Raw genomic sequence first — 24,348 nt, forward strand, 5'->3', positions numbered from 1 at the left:
AAATATACATACATGAAAACAGAACACTAGACCAAACAAGACATAAAAGACAAAGACTGGAAAATGCAAGGGAGCGGGGAAAAATAACACACAATGACAAGAGAATACAAGGGAGCGGGGAAAAGTCACAAGACATGGGAAAAACGTGGTCTGATATGACAATATCAAAACCACGCTCTCCCACACAAAACATTGTACTGTCAGGACCCTGCCATACACAACTAGATATAATTACCAAACCAGATTATGGCAGAGTCCTCACACTCGCACTCATGTGCACCGCCACTCTATGGCCTTAGTAAAGCAATAAACCAGGGGGATTGAAATTTCCGTGGATAAATATAGGTGGATATTCAAAGCAACTTTGAAGTGCCACTACTTCTTTATGCAGCAGGTGGCGCTATGATTGTAATTGATTGTTGTAACATTGATGTGTTGAGGCCAGGACCCTTGTCAAATGTATGATGTCTGTGACAGGTCGGACATTGCATGTCTGAGTTACAACAGCTTTCTCATGGCGAAACATCACTCTTTGCGAGGCCGCCACGGACACGCCCTTCAACGAAAAGTCAAGATCTTCGCAATTTATCATCGCAAAGGGCTTAAGATCAGTCTCACCTGATATGATAATGATTTGATTAAATCTCTGAGAACAGTGAATCACAGCATAAAACAAGGCATTTCCTGCTACCTCTAGGTGGCGCTAGGACTGAAGCTGAATATTGGCATTGAAATGTGTTCAGGCCAAGACTCTTATCAAACATGTGAAGTGTGGGGCAGATTGGACATTGTATGCCTTAGTTATAACAACTTCCTGTTTCATGGCGAAAACGCTGAAATTTGTCAGGCCGCCACGGACACACCTTCCAACGAAAAGTCAAAAGCTCCGCAATTTAACATCGCAAAGGCCTTTAGATGAGATTGACCAAATATGATGACGATCTGACAAAATCTCTAGGAGGAGTTCGTTAAAGTACGAAGCCTGGAAATGACAAAATTTGCACAGAAATCACAGCAAAAATTCAAAATGGCTGACTTCCTGTGAGGTTTAGAGCTTCGCTCCAAGATACTTTTTTGTAGGTCTTGGGGTGATATATGACCCTACCAAATTTCGTTTCTGTAGGATTTTCGTAGCGGCGGGGCTGTTCTCTTGAAATTTTGCAGGTGGCGCTATCGAGCCATTTCTGCACGCCCACTTCTGGCGCCTATGCCACATGTAAATTTTTGCCACTTCTGACGTGTGTGCAACGTTTTATGACTTTTTGAGCTTGTTTAGCCTGTCAAAATGCGATTCATTTAGCGATACTTTGCCAGGCCGCCACAGACACGCCCTTTAATGAAAAGTCAAGGTCATTGCTTTTTATCATCACACAAGGTCTTGAGATTACACTGGTGAAATATGATGTTGATATGGTTAAATACCTAAGAGCAGTAAGTCACAGCTTCAAACATGGTATTTCCTGCTGCCTCTAGGTGGCGCTATGTTTGTTACTGAATTATGCCATGTTGATGTGTTCAGGCCTGGACCCTTATCAAACGTGTGAAGTCAGGGGCAGATCGGACAATGTATGCCTGAATTACATCAGCTTCCTGTTTCATGGCGAAACATTACACTTTGCCAGGCCGCCACGGACACACCCTCCAATGAAAAGTCAAAAGCTCCGCAATTTAGCATTGCAAAGGCCTTTAGATGATACTGACCAAATATGATGATGATCGGATTAAATCTCTAGGAGGAGTTCGTTAAAGTACGACGCTTGGAAATGTCAAAAAATGACAGAGAAAATTCAAAATGGCTGACTTCCTGTGGGGTTTAGAGCTTAGCTCCAAGAGACTTTTTTGTAGGTCTTGGAGTAATAGATGATCCTACCAAATTTCGTATCTGTAAGTTTTTCGTAGTGGGGGGGCTGTTCTCTTGAAATTTTGCAGGTGGCGCTATCGAGCCATTTTTACACGCCCACTTCTGACGCCTATACTACATGTAAATTTTCGCCACTTCTGACGCGTGTGCAAATTTTCATGAGTTTTCGGGTATGTTTAGGCCCTCAAAAATGCGATCCATTTCGGAGAAGAAGAAGAAGAAGAAGAAGAAGAAGAAGAAGAAGAAGAAGAAGAAGAAGAAGAAGAAGAAGAATAAACGGAGCAAAAACAATAGGGTCCTCACACCCTGGTGTGCTCGGGCCCTAATAATATTAATAATAAACGGAGCAAAAACAATAGGGTCCTCACACCCTGGTGTGCTCGGGCCCTAATAATTAAAGCTGCAAGCAGCGATGGAAGGGCCCTCGCACGCATGTGCACCTCAAAAAATGACAGAGAAAATTCAAAATGGCTGACTTCCTGTGGGGTTTACAGCTTAGCTCCAAGAGACTTTTTTGTAGGTCTTGGAGTAATAGATGATCCTACCAAATTTTGTATCTGTAAGTTTTTCGTAGTGGGGGGGCTGTTCTCTTGAAATTTTGCAGGTGGCGCTATCGAGCCATTTTTACACGCCCACTTCTGACGCCTATACTACATGTAAATTTTCGCCACTTCTGACGCGTGTGCAAGCCTTAGTAAAGCAATGAACCAGGGGGATTGAAATTTCAGTGGGGAAATATAGGCGGATATTCAAAGGAACTTTGAAGTGCCACACCTCCTTTGTGCAGCAGGTGGCGCTATGATTGTATTTGATTGTTGTAACATTGATGTGTTGAGGCCAGGACCCTTGTCAAACGTATGATGTCTGTGACAGGTCGGACATTGCATGCCTGAGTTACAACAGCTTTCTCATGGCGAAACATCACTCTGCGAAGCCGCCACGGACACGCCCTTCAACGAAAAGTCAAGATCTTCGCAATTTATCATCGCAAAGGGCTTTAGATCAGTCTCACCTGATATGATAATGATTTGATTAAATCTCTGAGAACAGTGAATCACAGCGTAAAACAAGGCATTTCCTGCTACCTCTAGGTGGCGCTAGGACTGAAGCTGAATATTGGCATTAAAATGTGTTCAGGCCAAGACTCTTATCAAACATGTGAAGTGTGGGGCAGATTGGACATTGTATGCCTTAGTTATAACAACTTCCTGTTTCATGGCGAAAACGCTGAACTTTGTCAGGCCGCCACGGACACACCTTCCAACGAAAAGTCAAAAGCTCCGCAATTTAACATCGCAAAGGCCTTTAGATGAGATTGACCAAATATGATGACGATCTGACAAAATCTCTAGGAGGAGTTCGTTAAAGTACGAAGCCTGGAAATTACAAAATTTGCACAGAAATCACAGCAAAAATTCAAAATGGCCGACTTCCTGTGGGGTTTAGAGCTTCGCTCCAAGAGACTTTTTTGTAGGTCTTGGGGTGATATATGACCCTACCAAATTTCGTATCTGTAGGATTTTCGTAGCGGCGGGGCTGTTCTCTTGAAATTATGCAGGTGGCGCTATCGAGCCATTTCTGCACGCCCACTTCTGGCGCCTATGCCACATGTAAATTTTTGCCACTTCTGACGTGTGTGCAACGTTTTATGACTTTTTGAGCTTGTTTAGCCTGTCAAAATGCGATTCATTTAGCGATACTTTGCCAGGCCGCCACGGACACGCCCTTTAATGAAAAGTCAAGGTCGTTGCTTTTTATCATCACACAAGGTCTTGAGATTACACTGGTGAAATATGATGTTGATATGGTTAAATACCTAAGAGCAGTAAGTCACAGCGTCAAACATGGTATTTCCTGCTGCCTCTAGGTGGCGCTATGAGTGTAACTGAATTATGCCATGTTGATGTGTTCAGGCCTGGACCCTTATCAAACGTGTGAAGTCAGGGGCAGATCGGACAATGTATGCCTGAATTACATCAGCTTCCTGTTTCATGGCGAAACATTACACTTTGCCAGGCCGCCACGGACACGCCCTCCAATGAAAAGTCAAAAGCTCCGCAATTTAGCATCGCAAAGGCCTTTAGATGATACTGACCAAATATGATGATGATCGGATTAAATCTCTAGGAGGAGTTCGTTAAAGTACGACGCTTGGAAATGTCAAAAAATGACAGAGAAAATTCAAAATGGCTGACTTCCTGTGGGGTTTACAGCTTAGCTCCAAGAGACTTTTTTGTAGGTCTTGGAGTAATAGATGATCCTACCAAATTTCGTATCTGTAAGTTTTTCGTAGTGGGGGGCTGTTCTCTTGAAATTTTGCAGGTGGCGCTATCGAGCCATTTTTACACGCCCACTTCTGACGTCTATACTACATGTAAATTTTCGCCACTTCTGACGCGTGTGCAAATTTTCATGAGTTTTCGGGTATGTTTAGGCATTCAAAAATGTGATCCATTTCGGAGAAGAAGAAGAAGAAGAAGAAGAAAAAGAAGAATAATAATAATAAACGGAGCAAAAACAATAGGGTCCTCACACCCTGGTGTGCTCGGGCCCTAAAAATATAGCTGCAAGCAGCGATGGCGGGCCCTCGCACGTTTGTTTACCGCTACCCGGTGCCTCTGAGAAAACGATGCACGGTGGGCATGTGCATCAAGTGGGTATATATCAATGTACTATTTCATGTTACTACTGACCCATTAAGGTACAGTAGGTTAAAGAAACCCCATATTTTAGACAAACGGGGGCGCTAGTGAGCCACTAAAGAGACACGCCTTTGTCTGACCTATTTGTCCACTCTGAACAGCCGACAACTCTGATGTTTGTGCCAACTTTTAGGTTAATCTAAGCACGCCAAGAGTCCTAAATATGCCTGAAATAAATGTAAAGTTTGGGGCGTTGCCATGGGAACAGCGTTCGAGATATCAAAAATCCCTTCGCAATTTATCATCTACAATGTCTCGACATCATGTTGACCGCTTCTGGTGTCAATCTCATGAATATTCTAGAAGGAGTATTTAAAAGAACATCGCCGTCAACTTAAAGGCTTAAATAAGCCTTTAAAATGAAAGTAAAGTTTGACACGTTGCCATGGGAACAGCGTTTGAGATATCAAAAATCCCTTCGCAATTTCTCATCTACAATGTCTCGGCATCATGTTGACCACTTCTGGTGTCAATCTCATGAATATTCTAGAAGGAGTATTTAAAAGAACATTGGCGTCAACTGAAAGGCTTAAATATGCCTTTAAAATGAAAGTAAAGTTTGACGCGTTGCCATGGGAACAGCGTTCGAGATATCAAAAATCCCTTCGCAATTTATCATCTACAATGTCTTGGCATCCTGTTGACCACTTCTGGTGTCAATCTCATGAAAATCCTAGAAGGAGTATTTAAAAGTTTCCTGCATGCAACAGAAAGGCTTAAATATGCCTTTAAAATGAAAGTAAAGTTTGACGCGTTGCCATGGGAACAGCGTTTGAGATATCAAAAATCCCTTCGCAATTTATCATCTACAATGTCTCGGCATCATGTTGACCACTTCTGGTGTCAATCTCATAAAAATCCTAGAAGGAGTATTTAAAAGAACATTGGCGTCAACTGAAAGGCTTAAATATGCCTTTAAAATGAAAGTAAAGTTTGACGCGTTGCCATGGGAACAGCGTTCGAGATATCAAAAATCCCTTCGCACTTTATCATCTACAATGTCTTGGCATCATGTTGACCACTTCTGGTGTCAATCTCATGAAAATCCTAGAAGGTGTTTTTAAAAGTTTCCTGCATGCAACAGAAAGGCTTAAATATGCCTTTAAAATGAAAGTAAAGTTTGACGCGTTGCCATGGGAACAGCGTTTGAGATATCAAAAATCCCTTCGCATTTTATCATCTACAATGTCTCGGCATCATGTTGACCACTTCTGGTGTCAATCTCATAAAAATCCTAGAAGGAGTATTTAAAAGAACATTGCATGGAACTGTCAAAAAAATCCAGCTTTGTGACTGACACACTTCCTGGCGCCTGGTGGTGGCGCTATACCCGGGAGTCACAATAGGCACATCGATGCGATCAGAATCTTCAGACGAACAAACACTCCGTGTGTCATCACAATAAGACATTTTTTGCCCTAGATATTAGACACTTCCTGTTTCTCTGATTTCGCCACAACTTTGTCGCCTCGCCATGGCAGAACCGTTCGAGATATCAAAAATCCCTTCGCAATTTAGCAAGTCCAATGTCTCGACATCATGTTGACCACTTCTGGTGTCAATCTCATGAATATTCTAGAAGGAGTATTTAAAAGAACATCAGCGTCAACTTAAAGGCTTAAATAAGCCTTTAAAATGAAAGTAAAATCTGACGCGTTGCCATGGGAACAGCGTTTGAGATATCAAAAATCCCTTCGCAATTTATCATCTACAATGTCTCAGCATTATGTTGACCACTTCTGGAGTCAATCACATTATTTCCTCAGGAGGAGTATTTAAAAATTTACCGCATGCAGCTGTAAGGTTTAAATATGCCTTAAAATTGAAAGTAAAGTTTGACAGGTTGTCATGGGAACAGCGTTCGAGATATCAAAAATCCCTTCGCAATTTATCATCTACAATGTCTTGGCATCATGTTGACCACTTTGGTGTCAATCGCATAAACATTCTAGGAGGAGTATTTAAAAGAACATCGCATGGAACTGTCAAAAAAAATCCAACTTTGTGACTGACACACTTCCTGGCGCCTGGTGGTGGCGCTATACCCGGTAGTCACAATAGGCACATCGTTGCGATCGGAATCTTCAGAGGAACAAACACACCGCATGGCATCACAATAAGACATTATTTGCCTTTGATATTAGACACTTCCTGTTTCTCTGAATTCGCTATAAATTCGTCGCCTCGCCATGGCAGAACCGTTCGAGATATCAAAAATCCCTTCGCAATTTAGCAAGTCCAATGTCTCGGCATCATGTTCACCACGTTTGGTGTCAATCGCATGAATCCCCTGGGAGGAGTATATAAAAGTTCAACGCATGCATTTTTTAAACAATCCAAAATAGCCGACTTCCTGTTGGGCGGAGCTTAAATGTTAGAGGGCGAAAGTTGTTCGGGTCGATGAGATCTATAAGCGTACCAAGTCTCGTACATGTTCGTACATTTTTGCCCGATCTGTGCATCAATGTTTTTTTTGTATTACAGGGGGCGCTACAGAGCCCCTGTGCCACGCCCGTGTTCCAGCCTTTGGATTTCTGCGATGACGGACGACTCTGACGTCTGTGCCAGTTTTCAAGAGTTTTCGAGTATGTTAAGGCCCCCAAAAAGTCCAAAAGTGTTAAAAAAAAAAAAAAAAATAATAATAATAATAAAAAATATAGCTGCAAGCAGCGATGGCGGGCCCTCGCACGTTTGTTTACCGCTACCCGGTGCCTCCGAGAAAACGATGCACGGTGGGCATGTGCATCAAGTGGGTATATATCAATGTACTATTTCATGTTACTACTGACCCATTAAGGTACAGTAGGTTAAAGAAACCCCATATTTTAGACAAACGGGGGCGCTAGTGAGCCACTAAAGAGACACGCCTTTGTCTGACCTATTTGTCCACTCTGAACAGCCGACAACTCTGATGTTTGTGCCAACTTTTAGGTTAATCTAAGCACGCCAAGAGTCCTAAATATGCCTGAAATAAATGTAAAGTTTGGGGCGTTGCCATGGGAACAGCGTTCGAGATATCAAAAATCCCTTCGCAATTTATCATCTACAATGTCTCGACATCATGTTGACCGCTTCTGGTGTCAATCTCATGAATATTCTAGAAGGAGTATTTAAAAGAACATCGCCGTCAACTTAAAGGCTTAAATAAGCCTTTAAAATGAAAGTAAAGTTTGACGCGTTGCCATGGGAACAGCGTTTGAGATATCAAAAATCCCTTCGCAATTTATCATCTACAATGTCTCGGCATCATGTTGACCACTTCTGGTGTCAATCTCATGAATATTCTAGAAGGAGTATTTAAAAGAACATTGGCGTCAACTGAAAGGCTTAAATATGCCTTTAAAATGAAAGTAAAGTTTGACGCGTTGCCATGGGAACAGCGTTCGAGATATCAAAAATCCCTTCGCAATTTATCATCTACAATGTCTTGGCATCCTGTTGACCACTTCTGGTGTCAATCTCATGAAAATCCTAGAAGGAGTATTTAAAAGTTTCCTGCATGCAACAGAAAGGCTTAAATATGCCTTTAAAATGAAAGTAAAGTTTGACGCGTTGCCATGGGAACAGCGTTTGAGATATCAAAAATCCCTTCGCAATTTATCATCTACAATGTCTCGGCATCATGTTGACCACTTCTGGTGTCAATCTCATAAAAATCCTAGAAGGAGTATTTAAAAGAACATTGGCGTCAACTGAAAGGCTTAAATATGCCTTTAAAATGAAAGTAAAGTTTGACGCGTTGCCATGGGAACAGCGTTCGAGATATCAAAAATCCCTTCGCACTTTATCATCTACAATGTCTTGGCATCATGTTGACCACTTCTGGTGTCAATCTCATGAAAATCCTAGAAGGAGTATTTAAAAGTTTCCTGCATGCAACAGAAAGGCTTAAATATGCCTTTAAAATGAAAGTAAAGTTTGACGCGTTGCCATGGGAACAGCGTTTGAGATATCAAAAATCCCTTCGCAATTTATCATCTACAATGTCTCGGCATCATGTTGACCACTTCTGGTGTCAATCTCATAAAAATCCTAGAAGGAGTATTTAAAAGAACATTGCATGGAACTGTCAAAAAAATCCAGCTTTGTGACTGACACACTTCCTGGCGCCTGGTGGTGGCGCTATACCCGGGAGTCACAATAGGCACATCGATGCGATCAGAATCTTCAGACGAACAAACACCCCGTGTGTCATCACAATAAGACATTTTTTGCCCTAGATATTAGACACTTCCTGTTTCTCTGATTTCGCCACAACTTTGTCGCCTCGCCATGGCAGAACCGTTCGAGATATCAAAAATCCCTTCGCAATTTAGCAAGTCCAATGTCTCGACATCATGTTCACCACGTTTGGTGTCAATCGCATGAATCCCCTGGGAGGAGTATATAAAAGTTCAACGCATGCATTTTTTAAACAATCCAAAATAGCCGACTTCCTGTTGGGCGGAGCTTAAATGTTAGAGGGCGAAAGTTGTTCGGGTCGATGAGATCTATAAGCGTACCAACTCTCGTACATGTGCGTAAATTTTTGCCCGATCTGTGCATCAATGGTTTTTTTTTGCATTACAGGGGGCGCTACAGAGCCCCTGTGCCACGCCCGTGTTCCAGCCTTTGGATTTCTGCGATGACGGACGACTCTGACGTCTGTGCCAATTTTCAAGAGTTTTTGAGTATGTTAAGGCCCCCAAACAGTCCAAAAGTGTTAAAAATAAAAATAAAAATAAAAAATAATAATAATTAAAACTGCAAGCAGTGATGGAAGGGCCCTCGCACGCATGTGCACCGCCACTCTATGGCCTTAGTAAAGCAATGAACCAGGGGGATTGAAATTTCAGTGGGTAAATATAGGCGGATATTCAAAGGAACTTTGAAGTGCCACACCTCCTTTGTGCAGCAGATGGCGCTATGATTGTGATTGATTGTTGTAACATTGATGTGTTGAGGCCAGGACCCTTGTCAAACGTATGATGTCTGTGACAGGTCGGACATTGCATGCCTGAGTTACAACAGCTTTCTAATGGCGAAACATCACTCTTTGCGAGGCCGCCACGAACACGCCCTTCAACGAAAAGTCAAGATCTTCGCAATTTATCATCGCAAAGGGCTTAAGATCAGTCTCACCTGATATGATAATGATTTGATTAAATCTCTGAGAACAGTGAATCACAGCGTAAAACAAGGCTTTTCCTGCTACCTCTAGGTGGCGCTAGGACTGAAGCTGAATATTGGCATTAAAATGTGTTCAGGCCAAGACTCTTATCAAACATGTCAAGTGTGGGGCAGATTGGACATTGTATGCCTTAGTTATAACAACTTCCTGTTTCATGGCGAAAACGCTGAACTTTGTCAGGCCGCCACGGACACACCTTCCAACGAAAAGTCAAAAGCTCAGCAATTTAACATCGCAAAGGCCTTTAGATGAGATTGACCAAATATGATGACGATCTGACAAAATCTCTAGGAGGAGTTCGTTAAAGTACGAAGCCTGGAAATGACAAAATTTGCACAGAAATTTTTTGAAGGTCTTTGGGTAATATATGACCCTACCAAATTTCGTATCTGTATGTTTATCGTAGTGGGGGGGCTGTTCTCTTGAAATTTTGCAGGTGGCGCTATCGAGCCATTTTTAGACGCCCACTTCTGACGCCTATACTACATGTAAATTTTCGCCACTTCGACGCGTGTGCAAATTTTCATGAGTTTTCGAGTATGTTTAGCCCCTCAAAAATGCGATCCATTTCGGAGAAGAAGAATAAGAATAATAATAATAAACGGAGCAAAAACAATAGGGTCCTCACACCCTGGTGTGCTCGGGCCCTAAATATAGCTGCAGGCAGCAATGGCGGGCCCTCGCACGTTTTTTTACCGCTACACGGTGCGTCCGAGTAAACGATGCACGGTGGGCAAGGGCATCAAGTGGGTAAATATCAGTGGGCTATTTAATGTTGTTACTGACCCATTTGGGGACTGTAGGTAAAAGAAACCCCACATTTTAGACAAACGGGGGCACTAGTGAGCCACTTAAGAGACACGCCTATATCTGACCTTTTTGTGCACACTTAACAGCCGACAACTCTGATGTGTGTGCCAACTTTAAGGTTAATCTAAGCACGCCAAGAGTCCTAAATATCCCTGAAATAAAAGTAAAGTTTGCGGCGTTGCCATGGGAACAGCGTTCGAGATATCAAAAATCCCTTTGCAATTTATCATCTACTATGTCTCGGCTTCATGTTGACCACTTCTGGTGTCAATCTCATGAATATTCTAGAAGGAGTATTTAAAAGAACATCGGCGTCAACTTAAAGGCTTAAATAAGCCTTTAAAATGAAAATAAAATCTGACGCGTTGCCATGGGAACAGCGTTTGAGATATCAAAAATCCCTTCGCAATTTATCATCTACAATGTCTCAGCATTATGTTGACCACTTCTGGAGTCAATCACATTATTTCCCCAGGAGGAGTTTTTAAAAGTTTACCGCATGCAGCTGTAAGGTTTAAATATGCCTTAAAAATGAAAGTAAAGTTTGACAGGTTGCCATGGGAACAGCGTTCGAGATATCAAAAATCCCTTCGCAATTTATCATCTACAATGTCTCGGCATCATGTTGACCGCTTTTGGTGTCAATCGCATGAATATTCTAGAAGGAGTATTTAAAAGAACATCGACGTCAACTGAAAGGCTTTAATATGCCTTTAAAATGAAAGTAAACTCTGAAGCGTTGCCATGGGAACAGCATTTGAGATATCAAAAATCCCTTCGCAATTTATCATCTACAATGTCTTGGCATCATGTTGACCACTTTTAGTGTCAATTGCATGATTATTCTAGAAGGAGTATTTAAAGGAACATCAGCGTCAACTAAAAGGCTTAAATATGCCTTTAAAATGAAAGTAAAGTTTGATGCGTTGCCATGGGAACAGCGTTTGAGATATCAAAAATCCCTTCGCAATTTATCATCTACAATGTCTCGGCATCATGTTGACCACTTCTGGTGTTAATCACATGAATATCCTAGAAGGAGTATTTAAAGGAACATCGGCGTCAACTGAAAGGCTTAACCCTTGTGTGGTGTTCGTATTTTTGTTACTTAGACGATGCTTGTGGGTCTGGTGGACCCAGAGCATTATTAGTATTTTAAACCAATGCATTCATACAAATTTATGTAATATTGTTTACAGATGTTAACTTTAGCCTTATTGCAAGTAATATAGACAGAATTTATGGTTAATATTGGTCATTTACCACTGGTAGAGGACTATTTATAAACTAAAGTGACATTCGTTTTTGTGGTAATATGAAATAAAAGAAGGAAATTCTATTCTGATCCAGATATTGGGGGGAAAATCATATTTATCTTAAATAAGTATAAATGAAACAAAGTTTTTCATCACTGTTGATGTTTAATTATTTGAACTTTTTGAAATTGTACACATTTGTGTCAGTCTACACAGCACAGGGCCCAAACTGAACAGATGCCGTATCATAAGACATCATCCACACTAAACACATAACCTGTTCATGCCAGCCAACACAACACATAAGAAGCACATTTTTAATGTGTAGCTGTGTTGTGTATGCATTTCTTGCATTTTATACACATATACTGTGTGCATCTGGTCCACACACATTGAAGTACAATGTGTTGCTATTGGCCACAACTTAGAATGATGAAAATACATGGATAATATTTTACTTTCTCTATTATTCACTCTCTCTCTCTCTCTCTCTCTCTCTCTCTCTCTCTCTCTCTCTCTCTCTCTCTCTCACACACACATCTTTGTGGGACATTTGGTCCCCACAACGTGATAAATAGCAGGTACACACACACACACACCATAGGTTTTGTGGTAAACCCATGGTTTTACAAATGGTAATCAATATACCAAATAACCATGATTACTACTCTTTTACTACAATAAAACTATGGATTTTTTATAATGGTAAAATGTAGAATGGTTCCTGTTAGGCAGAAGGTAAAGTGTTTGGGACAGTAGGTACAGACAAATGTTCATGCACGGCATATAACATGTTGTATCCTTGCGGCATTACAGCAAAAGCAGAAGGAGAAAACTCTGACATGCATCCATCACATATGTACAGACATATATACAAACACACTCATGCACTCACAGGAGTCCCAGGTAGGAGAAAAACAGAGTGAAGTTACATAGCACATTCAATTTTTACACTTTTATTAACCCCGGGTCCAGTGGACCCGAACACCACATATGTAATATAAATGTGTAGGGGGGGTGTACAGTGTACATTAATTATAAAGTTGTTTATTTTTATGTTCTTCATAGAAAATGAGCCAAGGCCAATGAATCTGAGGTTGAAACAACAATTAATTGCATAATTTTTCTTTCAGTAAACATTCAAAACGGGTCCCACAGACCCGAACACCACACAAGGGTTAAATATGCCTTTAAAATGAAAGTAAACTTTGACGCGTTGCCATGGGAACAGCGTTTGAGATATCAAAAATCCCTTCGCAATTTATCATCTACAATATCTCGGCTTCATGTTGACCCCTTTTGGTGTTAATCGCATGAATATCCTAGAAGGAGTATTTAAAGGAACATATCGGCATCAACTGAAAGGCTTAAAATGCCTTTAAAATGAAAGTAAAGTTTGACGCGTTGCCATGGGAACAGAGTTTGAGATATCAAAAATCCCTTCGCAATTTATCATCTACAATGTCTTGGCATCATAATCACCACGTTTGGTGTCAATCGCATGAATATCCTAGAAGGAGTATTTTAAAGAACATCAGCATCAACTGAAAGGCTTAAATATGCCTTCAAAATGAAAGTAAAAAGTTTGACACGTTGCCATGGGAACAGCGTTCGAGATATCAAAAATCCCTTCGCAATTTATCATCTACAATGTCTCAGCATTATGTACATCACTTCTGGAGTCAATCGCATGAATATTCTAGAAGGAGTATTTAAAAGAACATCGGCGTCAACTGAAAGGCTTAAATATGCCTTTAAAATGAAAGTAAAGTTTGACAGGTTGCCATGGGAACAGCGTTTGAGATATCAAAAATCCCTTTGCAATTTATCATCTACAATGTCTTGGCATCATGTTGACCACTTCTCGTGTCAATTGCATGAAAATCCTAGGAGGAGTATTTAAAAGAACATCGAATGGAACTGTCAAAAAAATCCACCTTTGTGACTGACACACTTCCTGGCGCCTGGTGGTGGCGCTATACCCGGGAGTCACAATAGGCACATCGATGCGATCGGAATCTTCAGACGAACAAACACCCCACGTGTCATCACAATAAGACATTTTTTGCTTTAGATATTAGACACTTCCTGTTTCTCTGATGTCGCCATAAATTTGTCACCTCGCCATGGCAGAACCGTTTGAGATATCAAAAATCCCTTCGCAATTTAGCAAGTCCAATGTCTCGACATCATGTTCACCACGTTTGGTGTCAATCCCATGAATCCTCTAGGAGGAGTATTTAAAAGTTCAACGCATGCATTTTTTAAACAATCCAAAATAGCCGACTTCCTGTTGGGCGGAGCTTAAATGTTAGAGGGCGAAAGTTGTTTGGGTCGATGAGATCTATATGTGTACCAACTCTCGTACATCTGTGCCCCAATGTTTGTTTTTGCATTACAGGGGGCGCTACAGAGCCCCCTTGCCACGCCCAAGTTCCAGCCTTTGCCGGGTCCTAATGGCCGACGACTCTGACATCTCTGCCAATTTTCAAGAGTTTTTGAGTATGTTAAGGCCCCCAAATTGGCCCGAAACGTAAAAAAAAAAAAAAATAAATAATAACAAGCAGCAATGGCGGGCCCTCGCACGTTTTTTTACCGCTACACGGTGCGTCCGAGAAAACGATGCACGGTGGGCAAGGGCATAAAGTGGGTAAATATCAGTGGGCTATTTAATGTTGTTACTGAGCCATTTGGGGACTGTAGGTAAAAGAAACCCCACATTTTAGACAAACGGGGGCGCTAGTGAGCCACTTAAGAGACACGCCTATGTGTGACCTGTTTGTGCACACTTAACAGCCGACAACTCTGATGTGTGTGCCGACTTTTAGGTTAATCTAAGCAGGCCAAGAGCCCTAAATATGCCTGAAATAAATGTAAAGTTTGGGGAGTTGCCATGGGAACAGCTTTCGAGATATCAAAAATCCCTTCGCAATTTATCATCTACAATGTCTCGGCATCATGTTGACCACTTCTGGAGTCAATCGCATGAATATTCTAGAAGGAGTATTTAAAAGAACATCGGCGTCAACTAAAAGGCTTAAATATGCCTTTAAAATGAAAGTAAAGTTTGACGCGTTGCCATCGGAACAGCGTTTGAGATATCAAAAATCCCTTCGCAATTTATCATCTACAATCTCTCGGCTTCATGTTGACCACTTTTGGTGTCAATTGCATGATTTTTCTAGAAGGAGTATTTAAAAGAACATAGCATGGAACTGTCAAAAAAAATCCAGCTTTGTGACTGACGCACTTCCTGGCGCCTGGTGGTGGCGCTATACCCGGGAGTCACAATAGGCACATCGATGCGATCGGAATCTTCAGACGAACAAACACCCCGCATGGCATCACAATAAGATAATTTTTGCCTTAGATATTAGACACTTCCTGTTTCTCTGAATTCGCCATAAATTCGTCACCTCGCCATGGCAGAACCATTCGAGATATCAAAAATCCCTTCGCAATTTAGCAAGTACAATGTCTCGGCATCATGATCACCACGTTTGGTGTCACTCCCATGAATCCACTAGGAGGAGTATTTAAAAGTTCAACGCATGCATTTTTTAAACAATCCAAAATAGCCGACTTCCTGTTGGGCGGAGCTTAAATGTTAGAGGGCGAAAGTTGTTCGGGTCGATGAGATCTATATGCGTACCAACTCTCGTACATGTGCGCACATTTTTGCCCGATCTGTGCATCAATGTTTTTTTTTGCATTACAGGGGGCGCTACAGAGCCCCTGTGCCACGCCCGTGTTCCAGCCTTTGGATTTCTGCGATGACGAGCGACTCTGACGTCTGTGCCAATTTTCAAGAGTTTTCGAGTATGTTAAGGCTCCCAAAAAGTCCAAAAGTGTTAAAAAAAATAAAAAAAAAAAAAAAAAAAATAATAAAAATAATAATCCGAGCAAAAACAATAGGGCTTCGCACCTACGGTGCAGGCCATTCTGGCCTGCTCCTCGGTGCTCGGGCCCTAATAATAATAAATCCGAGCAAAAACAATAGGGCTTCGCACCATTCGGTGCAGGCCATTCTGGCCTGCTCCTCGGTGCTCGGGCCCTAATAATAAAAATAATAAATCCGAGCAAAAACAATAGGGCTTCGCACCTACGGTGCAGGCCATTCTGGTTTGCTCCTCGGTGCTCGAGCCCTAAATATAGCTGCAAGCAGCAATGGCGGGCCCTCGCACGTTTTTTTACCGCTACACGGTGCGTCCGAGAAAACGATGCACGGTGGGCAAGGGCATCAAGTGGGTAAATATCAGTGGGCTATTTTATGTTGTTACTGATCCATTTGGGGACTGTAGGTAAAAGAAACCCCACATTTTAGACAAATGGGGGCACTAGTGAGGGGGGGCGCCTATGTCTGACCTGTTTGTGCACACTTAACAGCTGACAACTCTGATGTGTGTGCCGACTTTTAGGTTAATATAAGCAAGCCAAGAGCCCTAAATATGCCTGAAATAAAAGTAAAGTTTGGGGCGTTGCCATGGGAACAGCATTTGAGATATCAAAAATCCCTTCGCAATTTATCATCATCTATGTCTCGGCATCATGTTGACCACTTCTGGTGTTAACCGCATGAATATCCTAGAAGGAGTATTTAAAAGAACATCGGCGTCAACTGAAAGGCTTAAATAAGTCTTTAAAATGAAAGTAAAGTTTGACGCGTTGCCATGGGAACAGCGTTCGAGATATCAAAAATCCCTTCGCAATTTATCATCTACTATGCCTCAGCATCATGTTGACCACTTTTGGTGTCAATCGCATGACTATGTTAGAAGGAGTATTTAAAGGAACATCGGCGTCAACTGAAAGGCTTAAATAAGCCTTTAAATTGAAAGTAAAGTTTGGGGCGTTGCCATGGGAACAGCGTTCGAGATATCAAAAATCCCTTCGCAATTTATCATCTACTATGTCTCTGCATCATTTTGACCACTTCTGGTGTCAATCTCATGAATATTCTAGAAGGAGTATTTAAAAGAACATCGGTGTGAACTTAAAGGCTTAAATAAGCCATTAAAATGAAAGTAATTTTGCCAGGTCCTAATGGCTGACGACTCTGACGTCTGTGCCAAATTCCAAGAGTTTTCAAGTATGTTAAGGCACCCAAAATGCCCCAAAATGTAAAAAATAAATAATAAAAAAAAAAATAATAAATCCGAGCAAAAACAATAGGGCTTCGCACCTTTCGGTGCAGGCCATTCTGGCCTGCTCCTCGGTGCTCGGGCCCTAATAAATCCGAGCAAAAACAATAGGGCTTCGCACCTACGGTGCAGGCCATTCTGGCCTGCTCCTCGGTGCTCGGGCCCTAAAAATAATAAATTAGAGCAAAAACAATAGGGCTTCGCACCTTTCGGTGCAGGCCATTCTGGCCTGCTCCTCGGTGCTCGGGCCCTAATAAATCCGAGCAAAAACAATAGGGCTTCGCACCATTCGGTGCAGGCCATTCTGGCCTGCTCCTCGGTGCTCGGGCCCTAATAATCCGAGCAAAAACAATAGGGCTTCGCACCTACGGTGCAGGCCATTCTGGCCTGCTCCTCGGTGCTCGGGCCCTAATAATAAAAATAATAATCCGAGCAAAAACAATAGGGCTTCGCACCTCGGTGCTCGGGCCCTAATAAACTGAAAATGGGAATTGAGACAACCAACAGACGAAGTCCTAAGGCAGGGAAATGATGAGGATAGGAGGGTGGAAAAGGGTTTTCCTGTTTTAGCTTAGCAGGTTCTCAACCCTAGATTTGATGACAGGGCCTTACAGGGAGAGGGCACTATGGAGTCATGCGAGCTAGGGGAGTGGCTTAGCTAGAGTGGCTGGGCTAGACCCAACGTGAGAGGGATCTGGTGCCTCTAGTGGCTACAGAGGGGAGAAAAGTGCATCTCTTTTACACCAACACTCGTTGACTATTCAAGACAACCCAGGGCGGAACACAGAGACAAGGCGCTTCCCTGAGCACGCAGCCAAAAGTGCCGGGCCTTCTGCCCTCCCCACCTCGACCGCTCAACAGTCACGCCCTTCACACCGCCGGGCCGCACTCAAAGGTGTCACCCACCAACTGCCACTGCCGCTAGGGCTTTTGTGTGTCAGCTGGCAAGGTTAGCGATTGGAGTGCCCGGTGGCAGAGGTTGCACTGTGTCTTGCTGCCTAAGGTGCTAAAAGGAGGGAGCTACCGCAGCGCCCCGACTGTACACACTCAAGTCAGTTCAGCGGGACCGGTCTCTTGTAGAACTCACCGCTGGCGAAGTCCTGATTCATCTATCAAGTGTTAGCTTTAAAGAGATGCACAGGGGCTTATCCTATTGCACCAGTTAAAAACATAAATTAATTCACTGAGAATGGGACTTATGGGCGGAATTCTATTCACAGTAAAGAATTGATTCAATTAAAATTTAAAATAAATCAAACTGCATTCAATTTAAATTTAAACTTAATTAAAATACAATCTCTACAATAGAAAAGAGAACAGGAAAGTAAGGAGCGAGAGAGAACAGCAAAAATGAAATAAAATCAAAATAAAATAAATCAAAATTAAATAAAGAAATAATAAATTAATAAAGCCACAGCAATATTAATTATTATTTATAATTTAAGACCATAACCTTCAATATCTAGGAAATAAAACTACAAAGTAGTAGAATAATCTAGTCATTGAAGTAAGGTCAAAATTCCAAGTTTGACTCCTGTCATACACTTCCCAAAAGAGTTTATGAGAGGGCCAAACGAACTTTCCCCACCAGATGGCGATATTTCGCCCAACAAACAAAGAAAGCGGAAGTCAGGCGTAAAGTAAAGGAGAAGGAGAAGTGTTAGACACTCAAGACTGACATCTAGTGTCAGAACTAGGTAGTACGCTTTAAACTGACATAGATTCGCTTCTATTCAACGATTACATCGGCGGCCGCTGCATTGCTAAGACGACGGATGTAATTCCCTCGTGTTCGGCCGGTGCCTCTTTTGGCTTACCGGGACACACAATAAACAAGAGTCCAACGTGTTTTATCATACGTTGTAAATAAATACTTGATCAAGTTTTCATCTCCTTTAAAATTGAAAAGTCTTACCATCGGTGCTTACAATTTTAAAAATCCACGTACGTGAATAAAATGGAAAAATACAATAGACAGCTTCTCTAATTTTAAATAATTTCCTGGAGATTTAACAACAAGGCCTTATCAGATGGGAGTACTCACTCGACCACCGCTTCGTTCTAAATAAAGGAATTCTACTCTTTATTAGGCGGATCAGACGGTAATGCAGCGTATCATAGGGTTTTTAATATGGTTACCTTAAAGACTGCAGTTAACTATACATAACAGGGGCGCGAGTCTGTTACGTCCTGAAAATGATACAGGAAATTACATTTTCATTCATACAAATAAAGAACGAAATCAGTTATAGCTGATAGTTCTTCTTCATTCACACAATTCAAAAACCCATTTGATTTGTAACTGGTTTGCTCAGAAAATAATGTTTAAATCTGCCCGCGCGTTTTCCCCCATTAATATGTAGCGATTCAGCGGGAGGAGGGGAATAAAGTTATTTGAAACACTATAAACCTCCGACCGAAATACTACGGGGATTCCCAAGGGAATCTTAGATTTTAGCTCAAAAGGGAATATTATGTATAATTAACTGTAATTAACTATACAAGTTTATCAGGTTTGACCTGGCGTAGCAGAATTAATAATAACAATTAATTAATACGCTCGTCCACCGAAGACATATATCCATAATCGTATATTAACGTCTAAGAAATGTTAATTTCATGGCCTTTAAAATTAACCTTCTCACTGATATACAGTGCTACTCGCAGCTTGTAGCTGGATCAAAAGGCAGAAATAGTGACTTTAATTTCGTGAGCATTGAACACAGAAACAATTCAATTGTGAAAATGCAAAACCGGTTTATTAACTACAAAACGAAGTGCACATAACGACTAACTAAACATACACACATACAATAACATAAAACATAGATGAGAAAGAAAAGACTGAAAAGCTAGAGAGAGAGTAAAAGATTGGCAATAGCACTATTGCTTAACATCTGCACAAACCATCTGAAAATCTCTAAGGATCGCCTTAATTTTCATAAGGGGTAAAACTTAAACATCAGCGAGTAAAACAAGTTTATACTTGCGTTTGGCTCTTTGTGATGTAGTACGAAGTTTCTGGTGCGCGCGGGTGCGAGCAGGGAGAGAGAGAGAGAATCCAGGTGTGTTCGTAAGTCCGTTTGGTTGTTCCGTATGGCGGATTGTTCCGCGTAAATTGTCCGAACTCGAAGTGCAAAGTGCAAGCCAGGAAATTACTGTCCCGAAGAGTAGGACAGGGCTCAGAAAAAAGATGATGAATCCGAGGGACTCTGGGTGAGTCTCAGCGAGTTTCCAAACTGTGCTGACAGGTTACCTGAGTAACCGAGCGACTGAGCGCTCCTGAGTGATTGAGCGATTGAGCTACTGAGCTCCTGAGCAATGATGGCTTGGACCATAGGCCGTTTTGACCTTTCACGCGCCCAGCCCATTTTAGGTGAATGACCAATGTGCGAAGTGTTCGATCGCGCGGGAAACAAGCCTTTGTTCTTTCAGACATCACATTTGCGTAAATGCCAAATGATAAAAGTTTGTTTCCATAACTCTTCAAATCGATATTAAATGACATTGATGCGGCTTATGGTATATATTCAAATTAACGGCCAAGGCAGCAGTGGCGGATGCAGAACGTGACATATGGGTGGGCATGGATTAAGTCCGGGTGGGCCTGAATCTATGGGTGTCACTTTTGAATAAGAAACTATAACAAGTCTATAAAATTCGTCAAAACTTCAGGAATCACAAGCGTATTGGTGAGAACACTAATTTAAACAGCATACACACACACCCGAACTGCACGTCACATTTTCGACATTATTGATATACTTTAAATTGTAATGCAACATGACATTAATTAAGCCTTTTGGGTAAAAACAAATTATTGGGGTGTCATAGCCTACAAAAACGAACCTGCACACAGTGACAAGAAATATAAGTGAACACATAAAACCTAATACTTAAAAATAGCATATTAAAACTGTTTAAATAAATTAAGATACTAAATGCTTAAAATTAAGCTTCTAACATCATATTCTCTTCATGCAAATCACTAAAAATATATTTTCGTTCTCACATATTTAAGTTAACTTACTAAATAAAGAAAGAAAAAGGGAATTGCTAGAATAATGTTTGACTCTGAGGTTAAACGAAATGACAAAAAAATAAACATTTAATATACTTTTTGATGAGCATAAGAGCAAGCGGGTAGCCTACTCGTGAAGAGACGTGGACACGAAAGGAATAAAGCCGAAAGTATACTCGGGACGTCCGCGTATGCGCGCCGTCCGCATGACGTCATTTTCGTCATCAGGAGGGTCCGCAGCCGGCCGCGCGGACTGTCCGCGTGCAGCCCAAAATTTGGGACCGCGCGTACAGTGCGCGTACAGTCCGCGTACGACAGCGCATGCCCGAGAAAATATTTAGACAGGACACTCCACTATAAACAATTATACAAAGGAAATAGACAGCATTTGCACACACACTATCGTTTTTCTTCTTTAACTTTTACTTCTTCCAAGAACAGAAAGCTGTGGAGCATGTTTGTTTGATTCCTGTTCTTTGTTGTCTTGTTGTTTTTCCTAAACTGTGTTTGCAATGGTGGATCAGTTACTTTTCTTCACCTATCCTAATGTTTTAATGTACTGTAAATGTCGCCAAATCAGTGCTGCCCTTGTAACTGGTATAAAAATTACTTTGACTAGATTTTTGTTTTGAGTTTTCCTTTTATTTATATATATTTTTGTACTAAAGTTTTTATTTTCTAAAATTATTTTTTATTTTATTAATGTTATACTTTCCATATGTGTGTATTCATGCTGAAGTAATGAACTTCACGAAATTTCGTTTGAATCATTTTTGTTTAAATATCTAAAATGTAGAGGAACTTTTCTTTGAGTACCTGTTTGGGGAGGGAGTGTCATCAGCGGGGCACATCCGGGGTTTCTCATCGTGCGTTTTGCGTTGACCTCAGTTTCACTACATGAGGTTGGTGGACGCATGCACGTGCGGTCCTCCCTATAAACAACACTGGTATGTTGATGTTTTTTTGCCTCAATGTGTATATTTATCATTGGATGAATGTATTAAAATTGTGTCAACATTCAATAGTATTAGCTGCAACAAGGATGTACTGTTTAATGTGATTTTGTGTAAGTAGTCAGTATAATTGTGGCGCTAACTAATTAGCATTGTGTGCTAATACTATAGTGCAGGGTTTCTCAAAGTCCGGACTCCGGTCCGGATCCGGACCCGACGGGAACTTGATCCGGACCCGCGTCCACTTCATATTACAAGTGCATTAATTTCTATGTGATTGATTAAACGTGAGCATTTGCTACTTTACAGATGCACATTAAACTTGTAAACTATTCGTTTAGTTTTTTTTCTTTTTAGATTTAAGAGTATTCCTGGTCCGAAAATAAAACGAATTATTTAAAAATTTTCTGTGTGACGCTGTAACCATCACACCCAGATATTATGCACAGCTACTTCATGTACTACGGCTTTTGATCAGTAAGTCCTTATCAATCTGAAATCACTGTTGGTTTGAGTCGTTTAAAACATGCATTTGAAAAAGCAACACTCGTCAAACATAATCTTTATACATATTCTTTATTATCATGAAAATACCTGAAAAGGTTTGAAGAACAGGAATATAAATGTATCCTTAAGACATTTCCTGGAGCTGCGTGTGTCTAGTTCTTCGTCTGCAGTGCATATTAAGTTTCTGCCCGAGAGCGCCCCCTGGCTTTTGGATGTAGCGGCATTTCACAGTAATTCATTGAGAAAGCAAGAATCATAAGCCAATTTATAGGTGCACCCCTAATTTAGGTCAGTTTCTCTGCCTACCAACCACACTTTTTTTGCCGTGGTTTATGCATCTGATGGAGAACAAACTGTGCCATTTCTCTAATTAGGTTGCTCTGTATTTTGCACCTGGTTACTTTTGGCATATTTCTTGTGTTTATGTTAAAAAAATTTTTTTACTTTAAATGCAAAATACACTTATTTTTTTCCCAAACTATTTGTGTTGATTTGTTATATAAACAAATGATTTACATAAAGTTTTTCCGGACCTATGAAAATTATGAGAATTCAGATTTGGACCTTTGAATGTAAACTTTGAGAACCCCTGCTATAGTGTGTCAGAGTGGGAGGAGCTGCTACCCCGTTTTGACCTGATCATTTCTCCTTACCAACAGGTATGCTATCTGTTTTGTTTGTTTTATAAAGTAAAGTGTGTTGGATGATAGTTAATGAGTGTTTTATGTTAAGTGTTATAAAAAGGTAAGACTGTTATTTAATGTTTTATTTGGTAAACCATTTTATTTGTGCTGAGTGTGATGCACATTGTGTAGATTGCATATGACTGTGCAAATATACTAAGCACATTATCTAGTTCTGTATATAATGTTTACATACACTGAGTTTAAGTATGTTTTGTAATTATTTTGCTCATTCAGAGTATGATGCAGTATTTGAATACAGATTTAATGTGTATTCACATGAGTTTGTATTGTAAAATGGTGCATATTTGTGATTCAAGTGTAAAATGTTAAGATGCAATGCGATATACTACATTTTTTTAGTAAATAAAAGCAAATCCATATGCTATAGTTAAAGTTCTTTCTTTATTCACATTTTATTTTTATTTTTTTTATTTTATTGTTGGCTTGGTTTCACTACATGAGGTTGGTGGACGCATGCACGTGCGGTCCTCCCTATAAACAACACTGTGTGTCAGAGTGGGAGGAGCTGCTACCCCGTTTTGACCTGATCATTTCTCCTTACCAACAGATTAAATTACCAGATCTCATCATAAAGTGGTCGCGTGTTTTTTGTGGGTGAGGGTATCCGTTCCAGACATGTTACACCCTGACAGCCTATTAGACGAATAATTTGAATAAGAAATCATTTGTATTGCGTATAGTGTCGAACGCGGCCATCCGCGTGTAGCCGCGGGGACTATACTCGGAAAGCTGCGCGGACGCGTGCGCGCGCGAGCCGGACGCGGACGCGGAAAAAAAGTATACCCGGCCCTTAATGGGTTTAATTATGCTTTCACTTCATTTCCTGACAGTTTCACTTGTTAGTGGGGATAGTAATGACTAACAAGATGACACCATACATACAATATAATTACCTAACTAAATCTGAGAGAATGCAAACACATTACAATATTTTTTCCTCCGCCCGACGGGCAGGGCGCAGATACATTTTTGTAGCCCGACAGGAATTCGCCATAGCCCAGGGACGTCGGGGTGGCGATTTTGCGAGCCCTGCATAGGTTTGTTTTGTAGAAAGACTTTCTTTACAGTGAATTTCGTTTTGTATAAATTGTATCTTAATATTAATCAATGTTTAATCATACAGTTGCCTTGATTTAATAAATAAGAAGCAAACCAAGAACGTCTGTGGTGTGGATTGAAGTGAACCCACTATATTTCCGCAGCCTAAATCTTTCTGCTTT

This window comes from Paramisgurnus dabryanus, chromosome 1, assembly GCF_030506205.2.
Source record: "Paramisgurnus dabryanus chromosome 1, PD_genome_1.1, whole genome shotgun sequence".
NCBI classification, from domain to species: domain Eukaryota; kingdom Metazoa; phylum Chordata; class Actinopteri; order Cypriniformes; family Cobitidae; genus Paramisgurnus; species Paramisgurnus dabryanus.